The following is an 8,805-nucleotide window of genomic DNA, read 5'->3' on the forward strand; positions in this document are numbered from 1 at the left end:
GGAAAGTGAGTGCGCTCTGTTGGTGTATAAAGGGGTGGCCAACTCCAGTCCGCAAGGGCCACCAACAGGTCAGGTTTTCAGGATATCCCTGCTTCAGCACAGGTGTCTCAATCAGTGGGTCAGTCATTATGACTGAGCCACCGGTGCTGAAGCAGGAATATTCTGAAAACCTGACCTGTTTGGTGGCCCTTGCGGACTGGAGTTGGCCGCTCCTGGTTTTATAATGTGTGAAAAAATACTTTTAATACAATGTTTTACTACAGTAATGAGTTTTTTCAGTACTCCTAACGACTATCCTTTAACAGGAATCTTTTATGTATAGATGTGTACACACACACAAACTTATATGTGTGTGTGAGTGTGTGTATACACATATATAAAGTATATACACACATATACGTGTGTGTGTGTGTGTGTACACATGTATATATACACACACACATATATATATATATTTATATTTGGTGTTTTCCTGCACTTTGACCCAACACACACACACACACACGCACACACACACACACACACGCACACACACACACACGCACGCACGCACGCACGCACACACACACACACTCTTATATTTGGTGTTTTCCTGCACTTTGACCCATCACACAGGCTGATTTGTGGACTCTCGATGTATCAGTATCCGGATCTTGTTGATTCCATCCTGGTTGTCCTTGGAGTAGGACTTTTGGACACTGCTGAGATATAACAGTCTCCTCCCCCCTGCACCTGGGATCCAGCTTTGAGTACACCTACCCACCCCAGTCTGATGCTAATTGTATTTACTGCGATTTACCTACCTACACTCGTGAGTGGGACTTTAACCTTTATCTGCACGCATAACATTTATTATTCAATTACGCTATGGGCATGCTCTTCTGTTTCTTGATTATATATATATATATATATATATATATATATATATATATATATATATATATATATATATATATATACTAGCTGATATACCCGGCGTTGCCCGGGCGTGGAAGGGCAGGGGGCATGGAGTGGAAGGGTGGGGGGGCATGGAGTGGAAGGGTGGGGGGGCATGGAGTGGAAGGGTGGGGGGGCAAAGGGCAGGGAGGGTGGGGGGGGCAAAGGGCAGGGAGGGTGGGGGGGGCAAAGGGCAGGGAGGGTGGGGGGGGCAAAGGGCAGGGAGGGTGGGGGGGGCAAAGGGCAGGGAGGGTGGGGGGGGCAAAGGGCAGGGAGGGTGGGGGGGGCAAAGGGCAGGGAGGGGGGTGCAAAGGGCAGGGAGGGGGGGGGCAAAGGGCAGGGAGGGGGGGGGGCAAAGGGCAGGGAGGGGGGGGGGCAAAGGGCAGGGAGGGGGGGGCAAAGGGCAGGGGGGGGCAAAGGGCAGGGGGGGGGGGCAAAGGGCAGGGAGGGGGGGCAAAGGGCAGGGAGGGGGGGCAAAGGGCAGGGAGAGGGGGGCAAAGGGCAGGGAGGGGGGGGCAAAGGGCAGGGAGGGGGGGGCAAAGGGCAGGGGGGGGGGCAAAGGGCAGGGGGGCAAAGGGCAGGGAGGGGGGGCAAAGGGCAGGGAGGGGGGGGCAAAGGGCAGGGAGGGGGGGGCAAAGGGCAGGGACACAGACACAGACATAGAAGCAGCAGCACGGAGCTTCTGGCCCCGCCCCCTCTGCAAGACACAGACATAGAAGCAGCAGCACGGAGCTTCTGGCCCCGCCCCCTCTGCAAGACACAGACATAGAAGCAGCTGCACGGAGCTTCTGGCCCCGCCCCCTCTGCAAGACACAGACATAGAAGCAGCAGCATGGATCTTCTGGCCCCGCCCCCTCTGCAAGACACAGACATAGAAGCAGCAGCAGGGGGGGGGGGGGGGGGGGGGGGGTGTGTGTGTGTGTGTGTGTGTGTGTGTGTGTGTGTGTGTGTGTGTGTGTGTGTGTGTGTGTGTGTGTGTGTGTGTGTGTGTGTGTGTGTGTGTGTGTGTGTGTGTGTGTGTGTGTGTGTGTGTGTGTGTGGTGTGTGTATATATATATATATATATACACACACAAAAAAGAAAAAAGTAGCGCCAAAAGGTGAATATTGTTGTACTAATATAGGGCAATAAATGTGTATATATGATTATACTATAAATAATATAACAATTTATAGACATAGAAGCAGCAGCACGGGGGGGGTGGTGGTGTGTGTGTGTGTGTGTGTGTGTGTGTGTGTGTGTGTGTGTTTGGTCCGTCACTCCGCCTCAGGCCAATGAGAGGTGTGCGGGGGCGGGCGGCCCATGGGACCAATGAGATTTCCCCTAGGGACACCGGACATCCAGACAGGCATACAGTGCTTTCACTAATATAGTATAAGATATATACTGTATATATGTAGAGGTATCAGTACCGTGTTAGCCGAGCTTCAATAATCAAAAAATGTTTATGTATTGGGGAGGTTTTTTTATATGTATTGGGAAGGTTTTTTATATATGTATTTGGTGGGGTTTATATGGATTGTTTTTTTATATGGAGTTGGGGGGATGGCATATATTTGGGGGGGGGGATTTTTTTGTATGTATTTGGAGGGGTGTGGAATTTTGGTATGTATTTTGTGTGGGGTTGTGTGATAGGGGAGAAAATGTGAGTGAGGAGGGAGGATTGAGAGAGTGGGGTAATTGATAGGGGGGTGAGTGTGAGAGGAGCAAAGGGGTGAGGGAGGGAGGAAGACACAGGGGAGAGAAATACATGTATGGAGAGGTGAGACGGAGGGGAGAAAAAAACATGGGAAATATAGTATTGTGACTAGCAGTATGATTAGCAGTGTAGTGACTAGTAGTATAGTGACCGCAGTATAGTAACTAGCAGTATAGTAACTAGCAGTATAGTAACTAGCAGTATAGTGACTAGCAGTATAGTAACTAGTAGTATAGTGACTAGTAGTATAGTGACTAGTAGTATAGTGACTAGTAGTATAGTGACTAGTAGTATATTGACTAGCAGTATAGTGATTAGTAGTATCGTGATTAGTAGTATAGTGAGTAGCAGTATAGTGACTAGCAGTATCGTAACTAGCAGTATAGTAACAAGTAGCATAGTGACTATCAGCATAGTGACCATCAGCGTAGTGACTAGCAGTATAGTAACTTGCAGTATATTGACTAGTAGTGTAGAGAATAGCAGTATAGTGACTAGCAGTATAGTGACTAGTAGTATAGTGCATTGAGATGTCCTAGAATTGCTGTCCCCTGCTGTTTGGGGTCACCCCTCAGAGCAGTGTTTTTCAACCAGGGTTCCTAGGAACCCTTGGGTTCCCCAGGCATCCCTAAAGGGTTCCCTGTAATTTTCAGGTAATTTTAAAATGGTACCAAATACAGAAGACGTTACAATGCATCTGATCTCAGATGCGCTGTTACCGAGGGTTGGGGTTCCCCAGAATTTCACATGGGGTTCCTTAACCCCAAAAAGCTTGGGAGCCACTGCCTCAGAGGGATAACAGCACAGCAGCAGGACAGGTCTACACTGCTTGATCTCAGAAACACCTCATTTTTACAGTTACAGTACCTTGTCGTCAGTAACTCTGTTAGTGTCTAATAGCACTTAGATCAGCACTATTTATAAGCAAAGCTAAGGGTGTGTACAGCTAATGATTTCAAACCGTGGTATAATATCTTAGCCTCTTATATGGCTACACACAGAGAGTATATGTATATGTATGTATATATATATATATATATATAAATATACATATATATATATATATATATACACAGTACGTGGCAGAATAGGGTAGAGATACAGTAACTTATACACCATAGGGCTTTGGTTATTTGGTTAGTAATATACCAGCTCCCAGATTAGTATTTTTTAGTTTAGTAGGTCCCCCCCCCCTCTTCATTATTTTCTGAAAGTGACGTCCCCCCGGTGGAAGAGGATTGGAGTCTGTAATAGACTTTGCACTTAGGCGGGGAATCCTCCAAGGGAAAATATCCAAAACAAATAATTACTCCGACTCGGGGTGATAACACAGCACAAGCTGTCTCCGTCTGGCACGTCCAACATCATTCAAAATGTGTGTGTGTGTATATACAGTATATATATATATATATATATATATATATATAAACAAGAGGAAAAACGCTCACACCCTATTACAGGGGTGCGCAATCTTTCTCCCCTGCGCTCCCCTGCCGGCTCTTCTCACCCCCCCGTCATCATTATCTTGGCCCTGGCGTTCTGACGTCAAGACGTCATGTGACGCCACATTGCCATGGTAACGTGGCATCATGTGACCCCGCTGTGTCATTTGACGCCGAGTTGCCATGACGATACGTATTAGGTAAGGTGTAAGGTAGCGGACCTTACAGAGGCCTTCGCCGCTCCCCAGGTATTTAATTTAAATGCCGTCAGGAAAAGCGCGGGGGCCTGTGACAGTGAGGGGGTAACCAGTCTATCAAATAAAGGTTTAAGCCCGTTTGGGTACCACTGATCCGTGTGTTGGGATTTAAGAGTGTCAGCTCTTGAGCCCCGTGACTGTATTTGCATCATGTATGTTTCCAGGCAACGTACGTTTCGTCACAGGTACTGTGACTTCATCAGGGTCATAACAGGTGAGTGGTTGGGAGTCCTTAAATGGTCCGTTCCCAATCAACAACAGCCACACATGATAAATAACCACATCTAATGTACTTGGACTTTGTATTTTGATAACTCTATTACCACTATAGCAGTATATTCTGCACATAACATATTGTTGATGTAACATGTTGTATACGGTCCGGCACCAAACAACTTCTAATGAATCCTTCTGCTATGATCTCTATTTTGAATGTTTTATTTGCAATTGGTTCTATTATGATAATATGATATTGTGTCCCCATCTCTCGCATCTCCTTTCTGTGTTTTTATTCCATCTATAGATTTTAATTGAAGCCTCTGATACACAGGCTACCAGCGTCTCATTGTTAGATGGGTTATTTATCATGTGTGGCTGTTGTTGATTGGGAACGGACCATTTAAGGACTCCCAGCCACTCACCTGTTAAACCCTGATGACGTTACAGTACCTGTGATGAAACGTGCGTTGGGACTGCCCCCTACCTGCGTGTTGCGTTAATGCACAAGTGATTTTCAGAGTCTGGTGCAGGATCCTGCGATCCTGCGATCCTGCGCGATCCTGCGCGATCCTGCGATCCTGCGATCCTGCGATCCTGCGATCCTGCGATCCTGCGATCCTGCGCGATCCTGCGATCCTGCGATCCTGCGATCCTGCGATCCTGCGATCCTGCGATCCTGCGCGATCCTGCGATCCTGCGATCCTGCGATCCTGCGATCCTGCGATCCTGCGATCCTGCGATCCTGCGATCCTGCGATCCTGCGCGATCCTGCGCGATCCTGCGATCCTGCGCGATCCTGCGATCCTGCGCGATCCTGCGCGATCCTGCGATCCTGCGATCCTGCGATCCTGCGATCCTGCGATCCTGCGATCCTGCGATCCTGCGATCCTGCGATCCTGCGATCCTGCACCTGATACTTCTGACTTCTGCTGTTTCCTGAATATTGTGGCGTTTACTCCACGCTGGGACTGCTACAACCAAACAGCCACGGCTGCTGCAGGGACGTGAGTAGCGGATACTACCTACTGCGGAAGCTATTGGATCCTCCTTTGCTCTGATTTTCCAGGAGATTTATTCTCACAATGTAAATGTACCTGCTACTCTTGTGAGTGTGCCCATCTTGAAGCTTTTTTATTTTTTGTACCATTACATTTTTTTTTTTCAATGTTTTTATTAGGCATTTAGATGATACAACAGTTGTGACATATACCGTAGCCTAACATTTTTCCATAACATATTTTTTTTGGGGGGAAAAGAATGGCAACCTAAGTTGTCCAAGAAAAGAGGGGGGGTGCCTTCTTAGAGAGAAGGTAGAGAGGGAGGGTGGTGAGAGAGATGAGGGGGTTGGGGGGGGGAGGGTTATTGTCGTCCCATTTGGCTGTTAAGGCTTTTCTGGTGAGAGTCGTTTGAGTTTTCTCTTATGGAGGGGGAGTTGGCCTCCCTCCCACCTGGGTTGGTTGGTGCGCTCTAGTAAGATGGAACCAGGGTTCCCAGATTTCCTCAAAGGCCGGGGTTTTTTGGCTGATGTTGGCTGTGAGCCTTTCCATAGTCATCACTTCCCCAATCCTTTTCTTAATCGTGTTTAGCGCTGGTGTAGTTGTTTTCCTCCAGGAGTCCGCAATACAGCATCTCGCCGCAGTGAGAATGAAGGATATTAATTTCCTGGTGGGCCGAACTATATTCGGCATGGGTGCAGCCAACAGGAAGGTCAGTGGTTCAATAGGAATTTCTAGGTCGGTGACCTCTTTTATAAGAATTTGGACCTTGGCCCAGTATTTCACAATTTCTGGACAGGTCCACCAGATGTGGGCCATGTCCCCTCTATTACCACAGCCTCTCCAACATTGGTCTGATGCCAGAGGGTAGATCTGGTTTAATCGTGCTGGGGTAAGATACCAGCCAAACATGATTTTATAGATGTTTTCCTTAATTGTGGTGCAAAGGGAAGTTTCTGAGGCTGCCTGCCAGATTTCCTCCCAAGTCTCTCTTTCTATATTAACGTTTAGATCAGCTGACCATCGCAGCATGTAGTCGTGCTGTGTAGGGGACGTTGAGCGCATTAGGATATTGTATATGTCCGAGATAAGTCCCTTCTGGTAAGACTTGTCCTCACACAGGTGTTCAAACGTAGTGAGAGTGGGGTATTCTGGATGAGGGCACGTAGCTCTGACAAAATTTCTAATTTGTAGATATTTAAAGGTGTCCAATTCTGTAATCTTAAATTTGTTCCTCAGTTCTTGGTAGTTCAGGAGCTTCCCTAGGCTCAGAACGTCGGCAATCGCCTCTATACCCCGTGTGTGAAGGTGGGCGAACAGCTTAGATCCGCATCCTGGAGGGAATTTAGGGTTATTAACGAGGGGGGTGAGTTGTGAGTTTGTGGATGAGAGGTTAAATTTAAGTTTGCATCTGGACCAGGTGTCCCATGTGAATCGCGAGGCCTGTAGTTTAAGATTGTGTAAGTGGCCATCTCCTCTGTTCAGGCTCCAGAGGCAGGCTTGCAGAGAAGGCAATTTGGCACACCGAGTTTCCATTCCCACCCAGCAACATTGGGTCGGGTCTGAGTTCCACATTACTACCTGCCTGAGCTGAGCGGCTAGATAGTATTTATAAAGATCAGGTACCCCCAACCCTCCTCTGGATCTAGTGGTCATCAGGACTGATCTGGCGACCCTGGGTCTCTTACCCTGCCAAATGAAATGGAGTAGTCTATTCTGTATATATTTTAGATCGGCGGCCGGGACCTGGATTGGGAGCGTCTGGAATAGGTACAACATTCTTGGGAGTATATTCATTTTGGTAGAGATCATCCTCCCAATCCATGAGATCTGATAACCTTCCCACCGATCGAGATCCCTTTTGATCTGATCCCATAGTTTCGGGTAGTTATCCCTATATAGGTCCCGATAGTGCCTAGATACATTAATTCCCAGATATTTAATGCATGAGGGACACCATCGGTAGCTGAAATTTAGCTTAAGAAGTTTGACTGTGGGGTCGGGAAGACTAAGATTTAGGGCCTCTGATTTTTCGCTGTTTATTTTATACCCTGATACCTTTCCAAACTCCGTCAGTTCCATCTGGAGGTTGGGGAGGGAAGTTAGGGGTCTGGTCAAGGTCAGGATAATATCGTCAGCGAATAGGGAAATTTTGTATTGTTCAGTGGCCATGGGGATACCCTGGATGTTTGGGTTTTGTCTTATCTTGGTCGCCAGTGGTTCAATCGTGAGAGCGAAAAGGAGAGGGGAGAGGGGGCATCCCTGTCGGGTGCCATTGCGAATGTGGATTTGTTCCGATCCTCCACCCGATAGTCTAACTGAGGCGGATGGATTGTGGTAGAGCGCCTGGACACCCTTAAGAAAGGAGTCCCCGAATCCAAATTTTTTTAATGTTTGGTCTAGGAACTGCCAGTCAATTCTGTCAAATGCCTTCTCTGCATCTAAACTTAATAACATAGCTTGTGAGTCTGTAAGATGGGCATGGTCAACTAAATTAATGATTTTGCGGGTATTGTCTGAGGCCTGGCGGCCCAGGACAAACCCGACCTGGTCCATGTGTACTACTGCTGCGACACACTTTATTCGAGCAAATACCCAGTATGTACCTGGCAGATACCTGGAATGCGCCGCTCCTCACCTCTGACAAGCCCCGTTGCATTTGCCTTCCCAGCCTGGGTTCATGCCTGGCTGACGGGCGGCTGATCTGTTAAATGATAATGATTAGGATTTAATAGGCTGCAATGCTTCGCGTGTCTACCAGATGGCATAAATTCATGCATTGTAATGCAGTATATATATGGGAAAGGGGAGGGGGGGGGGAGGTAAGGGGGACAGGGAGAGGGAGAGGAAGAGGAGGGGGGGAGGTAGGGGCCGCATCTAGATTAATGTGTTATGAGGAGGAGTCTCTCAATGGTGGGTGCGTTGGGGTGCGTCAGCTGTACCAACCCGGTCCTCCATTGATCGTCTGCGAGGTGTCAGCCCAGGTATGCTCTGATCGGGTTCCTGCGTGGGGGGGTAGGGGGGGAGGGCAGGGGACCGGGTGTCGTTGGCAAGGGGAGGCGTGCTGTCAGGATTCCCCGCGGGCGCGGGGGGAGAGAGTGCAGGGGGGACCAGGATCGGGTACATGGGACCAGGCGTAGGCGGAGGAGGGACGGCCAGAAGGTAGGCGCTGGGTGGAGTCGGATGATCCTCGCGGGCAGCCGTAGTCCCGCTCTGGTGCGTCCAACGTCGCAGGCGGGAACCCACTGCGCCTTCT

Source organism: Ascaphus truei, chromosome 13 (assembly GCF_040206685.1).
Source record: "Ascaphus truei isolate aAscTru1 chromosome 13, aAscTru1.hap1, whole genome shotgun sequence".
In the NCBI taxonomy this organism is placed as follows: Eukaryota; Metazoa; Chordata; class Amphibia; order Anura; family Ascaphidae; genus Ascaphus; species Ascaphus truei.